The sequence below is a fragment of the Mobula birostris genome, chromosome 16, assembly GCF_030028105.1.
Source record: "Mobula birostris isolate sMobBir1 chromosome 16, sMobBir1.hap1, whole genome shotgun sequence".
Lineage (NCBI taxonomy): Eukaryota > Metazoa > Chordata > Chondrichthyes > Myliobatiformes > Myliobatidae > Mobula > Mobula birostris.
The window spans coordinates 25,986,921-26,007,332 of NC_092385.1; the positions used below are offsets into that span (position 1 = coordinate 25,986,921).

The window sequence follows — 20,412 nt, forward strand, 5'->3', positions numbered from 1 at the left end:
GGAAACTGCCCCTTCGGAATTTCGTAACACCAGCAGTAACGTGTGCGAGAACTTGCTCCACTTAAGAAAAAATACGTATTGTGAAAATAAACACTCATCTTTAAGAGAAAAAGCAGTACTATCTATAAGCTCTTGGTTTGCCTTCAACAGACATGTTTTTCTGCAAATTTCTCTCAAGGTAGGGAATTGAAAGAGAGAGAAAAAAATTTAAACTTTAAACTGACAATTTTAAAATCTCCTTTGATTTGCTGTATTTGTAGACAGTTGAATATTACTGAATATGTTATCTTGCACTATTTTAGAACTTGGCCTCCAGACTTGGTCTTTTCTGGAGCACTGCCAGCATCTTGGAAGAAATAGTTTTCTTCTTTTACTCTGGAGATCCGGGAGACGAATCAGACCCCTCTCCATCGAGCAATGGAGAAAGTGCATAAGAGTAAAGGGAAGTTCAAAACTTGTTCTAGGTAGTGGTGGGGGAGGCACTATGCAACTATTATTTGCTCCTCTGGGACACTCATTTTTCAAACAACAGAAGTTGTTGGATAAAAGCAGAAGAGAATATAAAAGGACAAGGAGGCAGAGTACAGACAGACAAAGTAGAAGTTAAAATGCACCGTAGAGAGGCTATTTTTAAACAAAAGGGCCAAGGTACAAAAGGAGGAAACACAGGTCTGTAAAAATACAGGAAAGTAGTAGAGAGAAATCGTATGACAAGTACAGGACTGACAGGACATGTTTGAATCTTGCCGACCGCTTGTGCCTCACCAGGTTAACAGTATATTTTATTTCACAACTGTTTGATTGACTTATATTCTCAAACACTTTATCTGAATTGCAACATTCAATTATTTGGCTGTAGCAAGCACAAGAAAAAAAATCTATATTGACCTGTTGAATAGATTAAAACTCAGGCACCCTGACAGTTAAAATAGAATCCTCTGTTTCTGGTAAAAACCAAGATTCAGTTTCAGTCTTAGAGCTTTCACCTGGTGTTTCACAGTTCAAGCCGAATGCGATCAAGGACAAGTGGCAGGAATGTGAACTTTCTCAGATTTTCGTGTGCTGGTAATTGAATACTAACTGTCTTATCTGCTTGTTATCACATTGCTAGTTGAGAGACCTTGCTGCCCAGAGAGTGGCAGTCATAGTTCCTGCATTACAGCAGTTAGAACACTTCAGGTTAGAACGCTACCTGGACTATTCCTCTTCCCACACTGTCTCTTGCAAAAATGTCATCCCCTTCTCGCAATTCCTCTGTCTCCGCCACATCTGTTCTCAGGATGAGGCTTTTCATTCCAGGATGAAGGAGATGTCTTCCTTTTTTAAAGAAAGGGGCTTCCCTTCCTCCACCATCAACTCTGCTCTCAAACGCATCTCCCCCATTTCACGCACATCTGCTCCACTCCATCCTCCCACCACCTCACCAGGAATAGGGTTCCCCTGGTCCTCACCTACCACCCCACCAGCCTTCGGGTCCAACATACAATTCTCCATAACTTCCGCCACGTCCAACAGGATCCCACACCAAGCACATCTTTCCCTCACCCCCTCTTTCTGCTTTCCACAGGGGTCGCTCCCTACGCGACTCCCTTGTCCATTTGTCCCCCCCATCCCTTCCCACCGATCTCCCTCCCGGCACTTATCCTTGTAAGCGGAACAAGTGCTACACATGCCCTTACACTTCCTCCCTTACCACCATTCAGGTCCCCAAACAGTCCTTCCAGGTGAGGCGACACTTCACCTGTGAGTCGGCTGGGGTGATATACTGCGTCCGGTGCTCCCGATGTGGCCTTCTATATATTGGTGAGACCCGACGCAGGCTGGGAGACCATTTCGCTGAACACTTACACTCTGCCCGCCAGAGAAAGCAGGATCTCTCAGTGGCCACACATTTTAATTCCACGTCCCATTCCCATTCTGATATGTCTATCTACGGCCTCCTCTACTGGCAAGATGAAGCCACACTCAGGTTGGAAGAACAATGCCTTATATTCCGTCTGGTTAGCCTCCAACCTGATGGCATGAACATTGACTTCTCTAACTCCCGTTAATGCCCCTCCTCCCCTTCTTACCCCACCCCTTATTTATTTATCTATCATTTTTTCCCCTTTTTCTTTCTCTCTCTTTTTTCTCCCTCTGTCATATAGTCATAGTCATAGTCATACTTTATTGATCCCGGGGGAAATTGGCTTTCGTTACAGTTGCACCATAAATAATAAATAGTAATAGAACCATAAATAGTTAAATAGTAGTATGTAAATTATGCCAGTAAATTATGAAGTAAGTCCAGGACCAGCCTATTGGCTCAGGGTGTCTGTCCCTCTAAGGGAGGAGTTGTAAAGTTTGATGGCCACAGGCAGGAATGACTTCCTATGACGCTCTGTGCTGCATCTCGGTGGAATGAGTCTCTGGCTGAATGTACTCCTGTGCCCACCCAGTACATTATGTAGTGGATGGGAGACATTGACCAAGATGGCATGCAACTTAGACAGCATCCTCTTTTCAGACACCACCGTCAGAGAGTCCAGTTCCATCCCCACAACATCACTGGCCTTATGGATGAGTTTGTTGATTCTGTTGGTGTTTGCTACCCTCAGCCTGCTACCCCAGCACACAACAGCAAACATGATAGCACTGGCCACCACAGACTCATAGAACATCCTCAGTATCGTCCAGCAGATGTTAAAGGACCTCAGTCTCCTCAGAAAATAGAGATGGCTCTGACCCTTCTTGTAGAGAGCCTCAGTCCCTCTCACTATAACTCCTTGCCTGCTCTCCATCTTCCTCTGGCACTCCGCTCCCCCTCTCTTTCTCCCTAGGCCTCCCATCCCATGATCCTCTCCCTTCTCCAGCCTTGTATCCCTTTTACCAATCAACTTTCCAGCTCTTAGCTCCATCCCTCCCCTCCCTGTCTTCTCCTATCATTTCGGATCTCCCCCTCCCCCTCCTGCTTTCAAATCTCTTACTATCTCTTCTTTCAGTTAGTCCTGACAAAGGGTCTCGGCCCGAAATGGCGACTGTACCTCTTCCTATAGATGTTGGCTGGCCTGCTGCGTTCCACCAGCATTTTGTGTGTGTTGCTTGAATTTCCAGCATCTGCAGATTTCCTCATGTTTGCATTTTTAAAAACACTTCAGAAGCGAAGTGGTCCTTCTGCAGTTGTACAGGGCCCTGGTTAGACCACACCTGGAGTATTGTGTACAGTTTTGATCTCCAAATTTGAGGAAGGACATTCTAGCTATTGAGGGAGTGCAGCGTAGGTTCACGAGGTTAATTCTCAGGATGGCGGGACTGTCATATCTTGAAAGATTGAAGTGACTGGGGTTGTATACACTGGAATTTAGAAGGATGAGAGGGGATCTAATTGAAACATATAAGATTATTAAGGGATTGGACACGCTATAGGCAGGAAACATGTTCCCGCTGATGAGTGAGTCCAGAACCAGAGGCCACAGTTTAAGAATAAGGGGTAGACCATTTAGAACGGAGTTGAGGAAAAACTTCTTCACACAGAGGGTTGTGGTTCTGTGGAATGCTCTGCCTCAGAAGGCAGTGGGGGCCAATTCTCTGGATTCTTTCAAAAAAAGAGTTAGATAGCGGAGTCAAGGGATATGGGGAGAAGGCAGGAAAAGGGTACTGATTGTGGATGATCAGCCACGATCACAGTGAATGGTGGTGCTGGCTCGAAGGGATGAATGGCCTACTCCTGCACCTATTGTCTATCTTAGGCTACGTCCACACTAGACCGGATAAATCCGTAATCGAAGCTTTTTCTCTTCATTTTGACCCTCTGTCCACACTGAAAAGATGTTTTCTTCCCCCAAAAATGGAGCTTTTCAAAAACGCTCTCCAGAGTGAATAAATCTGAAAACGTCTAATGGCCGGTGTAGTGTCTAAGGGGTAACCGGCTGTTTTTAAAAACACTGTCATGATGTGCCGGAACAGATGGTGGTGGCAGTGCGGCATTTCATTGTTTTCTTGAACGCAACCTCCAACACCACAACGACAATGGCGGATGGCTTCATGCGTCTGTTGTTTACTTTGTCTATGTTAATTTCAACCCCCCACACAACCTAACAAGCCAGAAGAGTTAGAAATGTACTCTCCAAATACTTTGACCCATAACTTACTGAATACTGAATAAATAAGTATACTGACTTTGCCCTGTTTTCTGTCCTTGCTTGTATGGAGGTGGTTTACCTATTTATGCAAGTACTTCTCTGACAATAGATGTGTAACAGCCTAATGTCACATTGTGTGGAAATACAAGACAACATTGATGCAGACATGTTTTATACATTTAACAAGGTGCTTTTTTAATGTATTGCTTGTGCAAACATTCAATAGGTGCAATTGTCACTACTTCCAAAATGTCATTTTTAAGTAGTAGCTTATGTTTGGCATAGACGTGAAAATGTTAAGGCCAAAAAAGGAAAATTGTAAATTTCACTTTTACTCAGGTAAAAATAAAATCACTTTTGCCCAGTAACTCGTTTTATTGCACATGTTAAATACAGCAAAATAATACAGAAAGACATGGCAAAAGTAAAGGCAAACAAATGAGGTAACTGCAAATTTCACTTTTGCCCAGTAACAAGCCTTATTGCATTTAGTTGTAGCTGTCGTCCCTTTCACTGGTGAAGAGACTATGGCTGTAGGAAATGTTTCCAGGGTGACCCCTCTGTGGGAGTGGGGAAGATGTTGGTGGGGCCAACCAGGGGTCTGTGTGTCCATTAGTGTAGCTATTGTAGTGGCTATGAGGCTGGTATTGTGGCAGTGGAAAATACTGGGCAGGGGGGAGCCATCATATTCCTCATCATTGCAAATCCCTCTGCAACAGAGTTAGTCAGTTTTTCAATGTTCGTCGTCAGCCAGGTCATACTGTTTGTGAACTCCCTGTTGGTTGCCTCCATACGCTCCAGTATTTGTCTTTGTAGTTTTAAGTCCTCCTGCGTGAGAGCCAACAGCTGTCCATCGTTTGGCAATTTCCTTTTAAGTTTTTCTAGTCTGTAACTGGACAAACTCACACCAAGTCTTTCACGGTGAGATTCCACATCAAACATGTCGCAGCCATCAGCTATTGCTTGGTCCAAACTGTCGGAGTCGGGCGTACTCGTCGAAGCAGGGGAATTCTGTAGATGTGTCCTGCGCATGCCCAGTAGGAGGAGATTTGCCCAAATACCCGTTTTAATGTAGACGGAGGTATTTTCAAAAACGTCTGATGTGGACGTCTGTTGTTTTTACGCGAAACCAGCGTTTTCAAAATTATCTTGTCCAGTGTGGACGTAGCCTTAGTAATTATTAAAGTGCTTGGAGAACCCCTGGGGTCATAAATTCATTCATATAAATCCAAAGCAACACACACAAAATGCTGGGGGAACACAGCAGGTCAGACAGCATCTATGGGAAAAAGCACAGTCGATGTTTCAGGCTGAAACCCTTCTTGTTGGGGGTTAGATTCCAGTTTTCTGAGCCTTCCTTGCATCCCATGGCTCAGCATTTAGGGCTACTGATTTTAAAATAAGTTTAGCGAAGTTTTTAATACATTTGCTATTTACTTATTTTTGCAATTAATTAAAACATTTACAAATGAATAAATTTCTGGAAGTATCTGTATTATTTAAATTAGTTTGAACTACTTTTAAATGTTCCCTCTTATCAGAGACATTTGAAAAACCGCACAAACTTTGACAGAATGAGTTGACCAAGGCCGCCAGCATGGTACTGGGACTAGGGCCTCAGAAAAAGACAGCTAACTTGCAGGGTGTTTGCAGAATTGAAGCCTGGGGTTTGATGGCAGCCATGTAGACACAAAATGTTGCTGAAGCTATTGGGCCAACACTGGAGGTGAGTGGGATAAGGTCAAATATGTTCAACCATGTATGGTTAGTGTTCACTTTTTTAGGTACACCTGTTCGTTAGTGCAAATCAGCCAATCATGTGGCAGCAATGCAATGCATAAAAGCATGCAGACATAGTCAAGAGGTCCAGTTGTTCAGACCAAACATCAGAATGGGGAAGAGATGTGCTCTAAGTGACTTTGACTGTAGAATGATAGTTGGTGCCAGACAGGGTGGTTTGAGTATGTCAGAAACTGCTGATTTCCTGGGGTTTTCACACACGAGTCTTGAGAGTTTACAGAAAAAGGTGTGAAATATATAAAAAGCCAGTGAACAGCAGTTCTGTGGTGGGGGGGGGGTGGCGCAGGGAAATGTCTTGTTAATGAGAGAGGTCAGAGGAGAATGGCCAGACTGTTTCAAGCTGACAGGAAGGCGACAGTAACTCAAATAACCAAGCATTACAACAGTGACGCGCAGATGAGCTTCTCTGAACGTTCATCATATTGAACCTTGAAGTGGGAGGGTGACAGCAGCAGAAGACTGCGAACCTACTGTACACCCAGTGGCCATTTTATGAGGTACAAGAGGTATGTAATAGAGTGGCCTCTGAGTGTATCTCTGCCTATTTTTCTCCCTCTATGGGGTGTTTTTGGAGGCTGACTTTATTCTGAAAGTTTACACAACATTCCCTGATCAGCATGTTTCAAGTTGACGTTTCAGGCCAAGACCCTTCATCAGTATGAAGATCCTGATGTAAGGTCTCTGCCCGAAACATTGAGTGTTTATTCATTTCCATAGATGCTGCCTGATCTGCTGAGTTCCTCCAGCATTTTGTGTGTGCTGCTCTGGATTTTCAGCACCTTTTAGGGCAAGCTTTGCTAATACAAGTTCATTGAATTGATTATAATCTAATTACATCACTATCTAGTTCACCTTTTATGGGCACAGGGCTGGTCACTCACGTCCTTCAGCTGGCTGGGTAGTGTTTGTTCTCTGCCCCCTTTCTCAGGTAGACCCAGCCACCATCTGGAATTGATGCCTATGGTCCCCGTACATCTGCACTCACTTCATCTGGGTGCAAAGAGCCAAGCAGACTGATCTTCCACATCTGGTCCTGGGTGGTGAGGCTGCAAAACTTCAGATGATGTAATGCTGGCGCCCCACTTCCAGAACGTTCCTGACAGGCTTTGATGAACTTTGAAGCAGGGGGCCAGAATTTTGTCTCCGTCAAAACTTGTGAGCGATTTATAAAGTAGTCAAACATTCCTGATCTTCAAAAACAATTTGAACTATTAAAATTGCTGTCATTTATTACAAAAATAGTAATCAAGGGTTTCTAAAACTGAAAAAAAAAATTACAGTATTTGAATAATCTGAAATAATTAAAAGCATTTAACTAATTCAGTTTAAAAAATGTGCTTCACTTTGCCCCTTAGATCTGACCCTACAGGCTGACAGCACAATCGAAATGATTGGGATTGACCATCCTTCAACTCATCTGACCTGGTTCCTGCGGTAACGGTAAGCAAACTTAGAAGACTCTCTGCTGATGGAGTACACACACCCTCCATTTTCAAAATTAACATTTAAGAGGAATACTGTATATGTGAACGGGAACTAGTTGTAGGATTGAAAGGAATGACCTGAAGAAGGGAACTATTGGCCAGTGCTTCAAAGAACCAGCATAGAACAGTGATCACACTACGTACTGCATGAATCAACATAAAAAGCCTTAATTTTCCAGCAGGGAATGCAAATTAATTTTTCTTTAGAAGATATATTAGTTGAAGATCGAGAAGTTCTGCAGATGCTGGAGATCCAAAGCAACACACACAAAATGCTGGAGGAACTCAGCAGGTCAGGCAGCATCTATGGAAAAGAGTAAATATTCGATGTTTTGAGTCGAGACCCTGGAAAGGAATGGAAGAAGCCAAGAAGGTTGGGGGGGGTGGGGGGGGGTGAAGTACAAGGAGGCAGGTGATGGGTGTGGGGGAGGGGCTGGAGAAGGGGGAATCTGATAAGAGAGGATAGAAGGCCATGGAAGAAAGGGAAAGGGGAGGAGTACCAGAGGGAGGTGAGGAGACAAGGGGAGAGAGGGAAATGGGAATGAGAATGGTGAAGGGGGAGGGGCAATTACTGGAAGTAGGAGAAACTGATGTTCATGCCATCATGTTGGAGGCTACCCAGATGGAATATAAGGTGTTGCAACTCCAACCTGAGTGTGGCCTTATCATGGCAGTAGAGGAATTCATGGACTTACCTGTCGGAAGGGGAATGGGAAGTGGAATTGAAATGGGTGGCTGCAAGAGATCCCGCTTTTTCTGGTGGACAGAGCGTAGGTGCTCAGCAAAACGGTCTCCCGATCCACATCGGGTCTCACTGATAGACAGGAGGCTACATGGGAGCACCAGATAGAGTAGATGACCCCAGCAGGCTCACAGGTGAAGTGTTTGGAAGGACTGTATGGGGCCCTGAATGGTAGTGAAGGAGGAGGTGTGGCACTTGCACTGCTCACAAGGATAGGTACCAGGAGGGAGATCAGTGGGGAGGGACGAGTGGACAAGGGAGTCACGTAGGGAGCGATGCCTGCGGAAAGCAGAAAGGGGGGGGGGGGTGAAAAGATGTGTTTTGTAGGGGATCGTTGTTGTTCTTTGGGGAACAACAGAAACTCTGTTGTGATTACTGTGACAAACACAGTGCAATTTATGTGTATAAGGCAGGAGACCACGTGGTCTGTCCATCCGATTCAACGCATTGTATTCAGACGCTCATTGAACAATCAGGCAATGGAACAGCATAGCACAAGAAAAACCCCTTTGGTCATTTACGTCTGTGCCGACAAGGGTGGCAAGATAAGCTAATCCCACCTGTCTGCACAAGCTCTGTATGCCTCTATTCCCACTGCTCCCCTCTCTATATACACATGACTGTGTGGCTAGGCATTGTTCAAATACCGTCTACAAATCTGCTGACGATACAACCATTGTTGGTAGAATCTCAGGTGGTGAGGAGAGGGCATACAGGAGTGAGATATGCCAACCAGTGGAGCGGTGCCGCAGCAACAACCTGGCACTCAACGTCAGTAAGACGAAAGAGCTGATTGTGGACTTCAGGAAGGGTAAGACAAAGGAACACATACCAATCCTCATAGGGGGATCAGAAGTGGAGAGAGTGAGCAGCTTCAATCTCCTCGGTGTCAAGATCTCTGAGGATCTAACATGGTCCTAACATATCGATGTAGTCGTAAAGAAGGCAAGACAGCGGCTAGACTTTATTAGGAGTTTGAAGAGATTTGGCATGTCAACAAATACACTCAAAAACTTCTATATTTGTGCCGTGGAGAGCATTCTGACAGGCTGCATCACTGTCTGGTATGGAGGGGCTACTGCACAGGACCAAAAGAAGCTGCAGAAGGTTGTAAATCTAGTCAGCTCCATCTTGGGCACTAGCCTACAAAGTACCCAGGACATCTTCAGGGAGTGATGTCTCAGAAAGGCAGCGTCCATTACTAAGGACTTTCAGCATCCAGGGTATATCCTCTTCTCATTGTTACCATCAGGTAGGAGATAAAGAAGCCAGAAGGCACGCACTCAGAGATTCAGGAACAGCTTCTTCCCCTCTGGAATTTGATTCCTAAATAGACATTGAAGCTTTGGACACTACCTCACCTTTTTTTAATAGACAGTATTTCTGTTTTTGCACATTAAAAAAAATCTATTCAATATGCATAATTGATTTACTTGTTTATTTATTATTATGTTTTATTTTATTTATTATTTTTTTTTCTCTCTCTCTCTCTGCTAGATTATGTATTACATTGAACTACTGCTGCTAAGTTAGCAAATTTCATGTCACATGCCGGTGATAATAAATCTGATTCTGATCTGAGAGCCTCCTACTCATTGTTATCATATCTGCTCCTACCACTGCCTCATTCAGCATTACCTAGGCAGTACTATTCTCTGTGTCATAAAACAAAACTTAGCTCGCACATCTCCTTTAAACTTTTTTCCTCACACATTATACCCATGCCCTCCGGTATTTGACATTTCCACCCAGGGATAAAGACTGAATGTCTACTCTATCTAATGCCTCTCATCATTTCATTGTTGGAAATAACAGACTGGGAGAGGCTATTGATATTAATTCACTTATCTTGCTAAGTAAGTTTGAATGATTTTGATGAGACATCATTCATGGTACCTACATTACTGTGGGATTCCTGTATTAGGTAGGTCACAGCTTGGAAACATACAGAAAGGAAAGGAGCACTCCTGCCCAACAGATCATGAATTTGGTCCTGGGGTTTTGAGGTCTTGATCATCACAATACAGTCAAAGACTGAAGAGGCACATGGAAAGTAATTGTGAGTTTCACCATTGATGGTGCACACCTGGTGATGTGGCTCCCAAGTTATGGGTAAAGGTCCACGTTGTCTGGAGTCTCATTGTGGATCTTCATTGTCAGAGGGTAGAATTGTAAGGGCAGGGGGCAAGTTAGCAACATATTTCAGTGAGCAAGTCGGCAGTGACTTGGATCTTGGTCCCTGAGAATATACTATGCAAGTGTTGTCTGCATATTGTAGCTAAATAACTGCAGATGGAGTGACCTTGGTTCTAGAGTGGTGACATAGGTTGAAGAGGTTCTCTGAAGATACTGTGGACTAGCTTGATACTAGCCAAAAACTTGAAGGTGAGACACAGTACTGCTATGGGAAAGATTAAGAAGAGATGAGTGATGATGCACCCTTGCCTGACCCTGATCTGTCCTGGCACAGGGTCGTGATGAACCTATTAGTTAAGATCATAACTGACATGTCATCATGTAACAGACATAAGATGGAGATAATTGTCTACAGGTTGATATTTTAGTCTAAGCTCCATCACAATAAGAGATGGACAGAGGAAATGATTCAAGACTATAGTCAAAATCATCTTTGGAAAAAATGTGTTATCTGTACTGACATGCTCGGAATCCCTGTCCCAAGACTTACCAAAGTGGAGAAGATGTGCTTGACATTGTCAATCCCCGAGTCCATTCATCCAGAGCATACAGAAGTCCAGAGTGGTCAGTGGAAAGGCTGCATCACCTGCTATGTTAAATAGTCACCCAGATCTTCAAAGACCTCTTAGGCCCAGTCTATCTGTGTTTGTGGGCCCCACATTGGCTCCTTCAATCATCTTCGAACTCTCAGGTATGATATGGAATGGAAACAATCATCCTCAAGACTGATTAAGAAGAACGAAAAAATTGCTCAAGCTTTGATTTATTAGCTGCCATTTCAAAACATTATCAATCTGTTCAGGGAGTTCAATCTAACTTAGAACCTTGCACCAGGTCCAAAACAATATATATCGATGTTAAAATATTACAGTGATTAGATTTTTTTACCCAAGTTAGACAAGCTAGATAGAAAGTGGCACAGAAGCCCAAAGACTCACATGCAATAATTCAGAAACAGCTTCTTCCTCTCTGCCATCAGATTTCATGGACCCCATGAAAATTACCTTTTATTTCTTTCTTTGCACTATTTATTTACTTCTGTAATTGATAGTAATTGTACATCTTTCCACTGTACTGCCATCACAAAACAACAAATTTTGCAACATTTATGATGGTGATATTAAATTTGGGTCTGAATACTGTGGCACAATAAGCTCAGAGGTAGTGATATTTATGGATAACTCTACAACAACTCTTCCAAAGGCCTGAGGCACAGAATACAGGCTACGGCTGGAATTTGTACAAGGGTATCAGAAGAACAAAGTGGCTTCATCTTTACAGTAGAGGAGGCTGTGCTACACATGCCCTTACGCTTCCTCCCTTACCACCACTCAGGGCCCCAAACAGTCCTTCCAGGTGAGGCGACACTTCACCTGTGAGTCGGCTGGGGTGATATACTGCGTCTGATGCTCCCGATGTGGCCTTTTATATATTGGCGAGACCCAACGCAGACTGGGAGACCGCTTTGCTGAACATCTACGCTCTGTCCGCCAGAGAAAGCAGGATCTCCCAGTGGCCACACATTTTAATTCCACATCCCATTCCCATTCTGACATGTCAATCCACGCCTCCTCTACTGTAAAGATGAAGCCACACTCAGGTTGGAGGAACAACACCTTATATTCCGTCTGGGTAGCCTCCAACCTGATGGCATGAACATCGACTTCTCTAACTTCCGCTAATGCCCCACCTCCCCCTCGTACCCCATCTGTTATTTATTTTTATACACACATTCTTTCTCTCACTCTCCTTTTTCTCCCTCTGTCCCTCTGAATATACCCCTTGCCCATCCTCTGGGTCTGCCCCCCCCCCTCATCTTTCTTCCCAGACCTCCTGTCCCATGATCTTCTCATATCCCTTTTGCCTATCACCTGTCCAGCTCTTGGCTCCATCCCTCCCCCTCCTGTCTTCTATCATTTTGGATCTCCCCCTCCCCCTCCAACTTTCAAATCCCTTACTCACTCTTCATTCAGTTAGTCCTGATGAAGGTTCTCAGCCTGAAACGTCGACTGCACCTCTTCCTAGAGATGCTGCCTGGCCTGCTGCGCTCACCAGCAACTTTTATGTGCGTTGCTTGTTCTTAAGACCATTGCTTTACCATTGTCTGCATATAGCCAACACATTCAGCCTATAATATAAATAATAATATAGCCGGCACATACAGCCTATAATATAAATAATAATATAGCCGGCACATTCAGCCTATAATATAAATAACAACTATGAAGCTTGAGGGTGATGCAAAATTTGACTAAGTAGTAAATACAAAAACTCATACTCTCTGGAAAGATTGAGGTGAGCAAACCTAGAGGAAGACCTCGGCTTATGTACGTCAAAAGCATAGCCAGGTGGCTACACATCGAGGAAATGGAAATCATCCAAAAAACGAAGGATAGATCTATGTGGAAAACCATGGTCACCAAAGTCCGCATCGGATATGGTACCTAGACAGACAGACAGTAAATACAAATCTCTGGTTGGGCTTCAGTTGGAGTGACGCAAACATTTATGGGCACCATGCTCTGGGGAAAATATTGAGGCTCTGTAGACTGAACAGATGAGGTTTACCAGGATAATACCTAGGGGCGAGGAACTGTGGAACGACTAGAGAAGCTGGAATTGCTTTCCTGAAAGTGGAGAATTCTAAAGTGAGCTCCAATTAAAGATGCACCAAATGGTGAAAGGTTTTCCTAGATTAATTATGGTGGTCAGTAGCAGCAGTGTGTATCATTTGCAATGTGCACTGTAGTCACTCCCCTAAACATCTCTGATTTTGTTTCCCAAATGTGCAACCTCTACCACCAAGATGGGAAAACATTCTGACTTAAAAGTATACGCTGATCCTTCCTCGTCACTTGGTCTAATGCTGGAACTTTCTACCCAACAGCACAGCAGGGGTGACTTCGCCAGAAGAACTGCAGCCATTCCAGAGGCAGCTCCAGCCCCAGCTCGAGGTCAAGTGGAGATGGTCAATAAATGTTGGTCTTACCAGCAGATCCCAGAGATGAATGAAATAACAAATTGATTCCTCTGGTACTTGGTACAATAACAAAGTATCACAGAATTCAAATAATTGCCAAAGAACAAATGTGAAGGGAAAAAAAATCTTCACATGGAGGATTATTAAGGTCTGAGATGCATTAACTGAAAGGATATTTGAATAAAATTCAATTGGTACATTTAAAAGCAGATGCTGGAAATCCGAGCAACACACACAAAATGCTGGAGGAGTTCAGCAGGCCGGTCCTGCCAAAGGGTTTCGGCCCGAAACATCAACTGTACTCTTTTCCTAGATGCTGCCTGGCCTGCTGAGTTCCTCCAGCAGTTTGCGTGTGTTGCTGGTACACTTAAAAGGTCACTTGGCAGGTACTTGAAGAGTTATGGAGAATAGGATGGAGTATGGAATTAAGTAGCATTCCCAAAGGGCTGACAAAGACAGCATGGGCTGAATGGCTTCCTTCAGTGTTTAAAATTCCATGACTGCACTCTTTTGAATGGCTCACCTCTAACAACACTGTAGCCAAATTAAATGCTTTGTGTGACAGTTGAATGATTAGATATTTGCTGCAAGCTATTTACAATTTAATAAAGAGCACAAATTTAATGAAATTTGCATCACCATTTAACGTGCTGAAATTCATGGTAAAGTAATCCTGCATTGTTTCCATGTTTCATTATTTTGTGCAGGCCTCTCATTCTTTGTTTATTTGAAGCAATATCAATCAATCCCATCTGACAGGTCACTACACTTTCTGTAGACTATGAATAATACAAGAGGTTACTTATTCATGCATGTGACTGAAAATCAAAACAACCAATAAATCTTCACACTGGTTTCAACAACATTCCAGTGAGAACAGGGTTTAAATATCTTTGTCCATTTAGATTGCTCTGAGATTAGGGGTTTGGCATGAAGTTGATTTGGGCCATGTGCTGTGTCGATCAAAAGCAAAAACTGATGGAGGAGAGTAGCCAAGGTCACACATGGGCATGTATTGACTTGCTGTTTCTTGACATTGATCTCAGTCACTTCATCATCCACTAATGAACAAGTTTGCTCAGAACACTGTACTTGTGAAACAGAGGCTGCAGTATAATTGCACGGTGATAAAATTAAAGAAATTCCTTTCTAACTATGCAAGGTCAGATATCCAAAATACTATATGAATGGCTATGCTTTTCTAGATTGTAAACCATATGATATTATTTTTACATTATTTGCTCGTTTTTCAGTGTTAAATTCTACACCACAACTTTCACCACAGTCTCAGGAGTACTATAAATGATTTAATTCAGTGTTCAACCTCAAACCCTCAACTCCTCCAATTCTGGCACTGGGCAGCATCTTCTCTACTTCCTTCTCCATGCTCAAGGTTTTATCCTTAAAAATGCAACCATACTCCTAAACCTCTCTCTTCGACTGCAAAAACATCAAGATTTAGACATCGCCTTTAATCCTGTCAACGTGACCTTGTATTCTGCTTCCTCTTTATTTTATCTTTATTTTGCAATTCTTCTGTAAAGTATCTGTAAGGAATTTTCTATATTTGAAGCACAGTAAAAATCCAAGTTTATTATCATTGGACAATTCACTGAGCAGGATGTGAGGAGATGTGTTCTGTGTGCATAATATCCTACTTATGTATGATTGGGTATGACTCAGGAATGTAGCTGATATCACTGTCCTCTCATAGGGAGGTTTAAATTAATCTGTGAAAGGAGAAGCTCTTCTAATAGAAAGTGCTAACCTTTTAGCACTGGTTCTGATGCAAAGACAGATTCAAAGAATGGAATCTTCCCACAAAATAAGTTTAAATTCAAGTTTATTGCCATGGGCATACAAATCCGGAGGTAAAACCTACAGGACAAAATAAACACAGAAATAGACGTAACAACATTAGTGCGGTTTGAGGGAAATACAGCCCAAGGAAGAATGAGGGGTTTTCAGGTCAGTTCAAGAACCCAATTGAAGTGGGGAGGAAGCTGTGCTAAACGTTGAAGTGTGGGTCTTCAGGCTTCTGTACCTCCTGCCTCAAGGCAGCAATGAGAAGAGGGCATGTCCCAGATTGTGGGCATCCTGAGTGATAGATGGTGCCTTCCTGGGACTTTTCCCCTTGTACATGTCCTCAATGGTGTGGAGAGCTGTACTGGCTAAGTCCACCACTCTCTATAGCGTTTTGTGATCCTGCACATTGGAGTTTACATACCATGGAACTGGTCAGAATGCTTTCCATTGTACATCTGCAGAAGTTTCTCAGTCTTTGATAACATGCCAAAGCTGGTTAAGTGACTACCAACATAGAGACGCTGGAGCCCCTGCTTCGTGGGTGTATCTGTGCACTGCGCCCAGGATAGATCCTCTGACATGTTGAACTTAAAGCTGTTCACCTTTTCCACTGCAGGCCTGTCAGTGTGGACTGGTGAGAGTTTGCCTGGCTTTCCCCCTCCTGAAGTCCAAAATCAGTTCCTTAGTTTTGAATAAGGCATGCTGTGGAGATATTTGATGGTTTTTGCGAGGATTTAGATTTCTTCCCCCATGAGGTATGCTTTTATGAACATAAAGATGAGTCATCTGATTGTTCCGCATGCTTTGTTTAAGCAGCGTAATAATACCTTTGTCATTTTCATGAATTCAAGGGAGTTGCTGAAATACCCTTCTCATGTTAATGTTGAATCACAAGTTCTGCCAACTTTCAGAAACATCTTTAGCACTCTGCGGGTCAGTGCTAGGCTTTCCCAGGCATGATGTTTTTAAGGATCTTTAAGGTTTCTATTTACAATGCAAAATATGATTATTTGACTTCCAGATATGGCAACTAAACATAAAATTAACAGCATAAACTGAAGAAATAATGAGCAAATTCAGGTTCATTTTCGCTTTAGACATTATTAAGGTGGAAGTAAGAAACTAAAAAAAACTAGTTAAGCGAAGTAACTCTCACAGTTCATGATGCAATTCTTAGGGGACTTTCTGACAATTCTGGCAGGTCTGTGCTTGCCAAAGTTCCATTTAACAATATCTGGCACAGCTGGTTCTTGGAGGAACTTTGGATGTTGCCAATTCAAAATTATATTGTTTTGTGGAAGCATTTAGCAGAAAGCACAAAATCATCAGAATGCTTGAAAATGTATAATGTTCATCAGTGTTCCGAGGTTTTAACCAAAGTAGGAAGTAAAGCATCTGAGAACTGACTTAGACAAGTATGATTCACTAATCTCAAAATCTGCTCTAATTACAGAATTCTCTTCCCATAATTCATACTAATCACGTTTGTGATACTATCCTGTTTATTCCATGATCATGTGGTGTGCAGCAAATGCATTCTTGCAATGGGCGCAATAACATCTTTGCACACACTCCATGATCTCCAAAAAGTAGATTGTTTTGGAACATTTCAGGTCAGATCCAAGAGGAAATTGAATTTCAAACTTATTAAACTAAAGAAAAATGGAGTTACTTATTTTAATTATTTTCTTTTATTTAGAGATACAGCATGGTAATAAGCCCCTCCTGCCAAATGAACCTGCGCCTCCCAATTATACCCACGTGATCAATTAACCTACTAACCCTCATGTCTTTGGACTGTGGGAGGAAACCAGAGCACCCAGAGGAAACCTATGCGGTCACACGGAGAACGTACAAGCTCCTTATAGACAGCGGCAGGAACTGATCCTGGGTCACTGGTGATGTAATACCACTCAGCCAACTGCTTGATACCCTGCCGTCAGTGGCCATTAACAGAAAAAGTTACTTAACTATCTCAGTATCAATACCAGTGGTGTAGAAGGTCATGAGTGGATGGGGATCTTCCTCCCTGGGGAGCAGGAGAAGCTGAAAACAAGCTGCCCAGGGCTACCATAAGACCAGAATATGACATAGGAGCAGAATTACAACTTTTGACACATCTGCTCTGCTATTCCACCATGGCTGATATATTATCCCTTTTAATCCCATTCTCCTGCCTTCTCCATGTAACCTTCGATGCCCTGACGAATCAAGAAACTATCAACCCCCACTTCAAATATAATCAATGACTTGGTCTCCAAAGCCATCTGCGGCAATGAATTCCACAGACTTATCACCCTTTGTCCAAAGAAATTCCTCCTCATCTCTGTTGTAAAGGGACATCCTTCATTTCTTAATCTATGCCCTTTGGTCTTAGACTCCCCCACCACGGGAAATATCTTCTCCACATCTGCTCTATCTAGGTGTTTCAATATTTGATAGGTTTTAATGAAATCCCCCTCATTCTTCCAAACTCCAGTGAGTACAGGCCCAGAGCCATCAAATACTCCTCATAAGTTAACCCTATTATTCTCGAAAATCATTCTCGTGTACGTCCTCTGGACTCTCTCCAACACCTGCAGGTCCTTTCTTAGATAAGGTGCCCAAAGCTGCTCACAATACTCAGAGTGCATTCTGACCACTGCCTTATAGAGCCTCAGCATTACATCTTTGTTTTTATATTCTAGTCTTCTTGAAATGACAGCTAAAATTGCACTTACTTCCTTACCACCAACTCAGCCTGCAAGTTAACGTTTAGGGATTCCTGATGAGCACTCCCAAGTCTCTTTGCACCTCAGATTTCCGAATTTTCTTCCATTTTAGAAAACAGTGTATGCCTCTATTCCTTCTACCAACTTGAATAACCTGAATCTTCCCAACACTCTATTCCATGTGCCACTTCTTTGTCCATTCTCCAAATCTGTCCAAGTCCTTCTGCAGACTCCCTGCTTCCTCAGCCCACCTGCCCCTCCATCTATCTTTGTATTACCTATAAACTTGGCCACGAATTCCATCGTCCAAGACATTGACATATAACTTGAAAAGAAGTAATCCAACACCGAGACTTGCGGAACAACACTAGTCACTGGCAGCCAACCAGAAACGGTTCCCTTTATTCCTACTCTTTGTCTTCTGCCAGTCAGCCAATCTTCTATCCATGCTAGTATCTTTCCTGTAACACCATGGGTTCTTCTTTCATTAAACAGCCAGTAATCTTGGTTAGCACCTTGTCAGAGTCCTTCTGAAAATACAAGTAAACAACAGCCACTGACTCTCCTTTGCTCACATGCCTGTTATTTCCTCAAAGAGTTGCAACAGATTGTCAGATGAGATTTCCCCTTTAGGAAACCGTGCTGATTTTGGCTGAATTTATTATGTGCCTCCAAGTACTCCAAAACCCCATCCTTAATAATAGGCTCCAACATCTTGCCAACCACTGAAGTCAGCCTAATTGGCCTATAATTTCCTGTCTTTGCCTCCCTCCCTTCTTAAAGAATTGAATGACATTTGTAAATTTCCAGTCCTCTGGAACCATTCCAAGATCTAGTGATTCTTAAAAGATGACTACAAATGCCTTCACAATCTCTTCATCTACTTCTCTTAGAATATTGAGGTGTAGTCCATCTGGTCCAGGTGACTTATGTAACTTGACACCTTCAGCTTCCCAAGCATCTTCTCTTCCATAATAGCAACTACACTCACATCTGCCCCCTGACACTCACAAATTTTTGGTTACCTTTGTGGATCACCTAGTTGTTAGCTGAGAATAATTTTCCTGCTCACCCTTATGCTATGGCAAAAACCAGAGAGAGCAGGCAATGTGAAAATTTGATTTTGCCCCACAGGGGTTAGCAATGATGCTTCATAGCTCTAGAGATATAAATTTCCCCTCCACAAGCTCCAATTTCTTCCCACATGCCTAAGACGAACTTGGGTGGGTTAACTGGTGGCTGTAAAATGGCCATGGACGTTGATAGGTGGCAGGGGAATCAGCAGGGAGATGATGAGGATGTGAGAGGAAATATGGGAATAGTGTAGATGTGTTCATGGTGCAGGTGTAAATGCAATGGGCCGAAGGGCTTGTGCCTGTACAGTGGTAATCCATAACAGTGGGTCCTTTAGTTCCTGTATAGTCAAAATGCCTCTTACTGGGACTGACTGAATGCAGGATGAAGAACCACCTGCACTTGTTCAACTGCTCTTAGACCGTAAAACACAGGAGCAGAATTAGGCCAATTGGCTCATTGAGTCTACCCTGCCGTTCAATCATGGCTGATCTATTTTCCCTCTCAACACCATTCTCACGCCTTCTCCCCATAACCTTTGACACCATTACTAACACAGCATAAATATGCTTGCATCCCTCTCTGCTCCAAATGAGCAGTCTGTACACAGTCATGAACACAGCCTCAAACCCTTATCTTTCCAGATTCCTCTGAAGTGCAAGTTATTGGAAGATTAAGTACAGTTTTTCTACAAGATCAGTGTCATTGGTTGTGTATTGGGAATATTGGGTGGTGGGGTGAGGGTATGTCTCTACCAAAAGAGGTGTAGGGTGCTCCTTCCCTTACTAACCTGCAGGTTACACTTAGGCAAGGCTTAGCACCTGCTTAGCCCCTCTTCCCCTGATCAGGGTCATATGAACCCATGGGAGCAGGTTGTGTGAGCAGCTGGTGCTGGTTATGTGACCACTGGTGCCAGGCAGACAAACCCTGAAGAGCATTGATAATGGTTGGGATTACCCTTCTTGTAAAGACACTGCCCAGGAGAAGACAACTGCAAACCGCTTCTGTAGAAAAGTTTGCCAAGAACAATTACGGTCATAGACCATGGTTGCCCGCGTCATACGACACTGCACATAATGATGGTGATGATGATTTGAAACAATTTTTGGAGTGAATATTCACAAGATAAATCCCTCCAGTGCCCCTCATTTATTGAAAGTTGATTGGTTGTCAATGTCCTGTTGCAGTGGTCCTGGGTGTACAGACTAATGCCTTACACGTTGCACTCAGTGATCATTGAGCTTAAAGCTGAGTATGGCATTCGACAAGGTCCCTCAGGGCAGGCTGATCCAGAAGATGAAGATGCATGGGATCCACCTTAGCAAGACTATTTTTTATAATTAGACAATTTAAATAACATAGCTCCATGTAAATATTTGGATGTCATGCCTTCAATTGTTCCTTCTAGAAGGATTTTACCTGTTTACTTAAGCCAACTACACCCAACAAGTTGCATGAAGAGCAAATAAAACACACTGCTTTTGCTAGTCTTGATACT

The 20,412-nt window shown here is 43.1% G+C and overlaps 1 protein-coding gene and 1 long non-coding RNA gene across 3 annotated transcripts in view; one reads left to right on the forward strand and one right to left on the reverse strand.

The window, feature by feature from the left end:
* Window positions 1-20,412, reverse strand: part of LOC140211067 (protein FAM107B-like) — a 154,974-nt gene that overhangs the window by 50,777 nt on the left and 83,785 nt on the right. The gene's annotated exons all lie outside the window — the stretch shown is intronic.
* Window positions 25-13,936, forward strand: LOC140211068 (uncharacterized). Its single transcript, XR_011889377.1, has 3 exons — window positions 25-178; window positions 7,277-7,361; window positions 13,231-13,936. It is a non-coding gene; the product is annotated as an uncharacterized lncRNA (long non-coding RNA).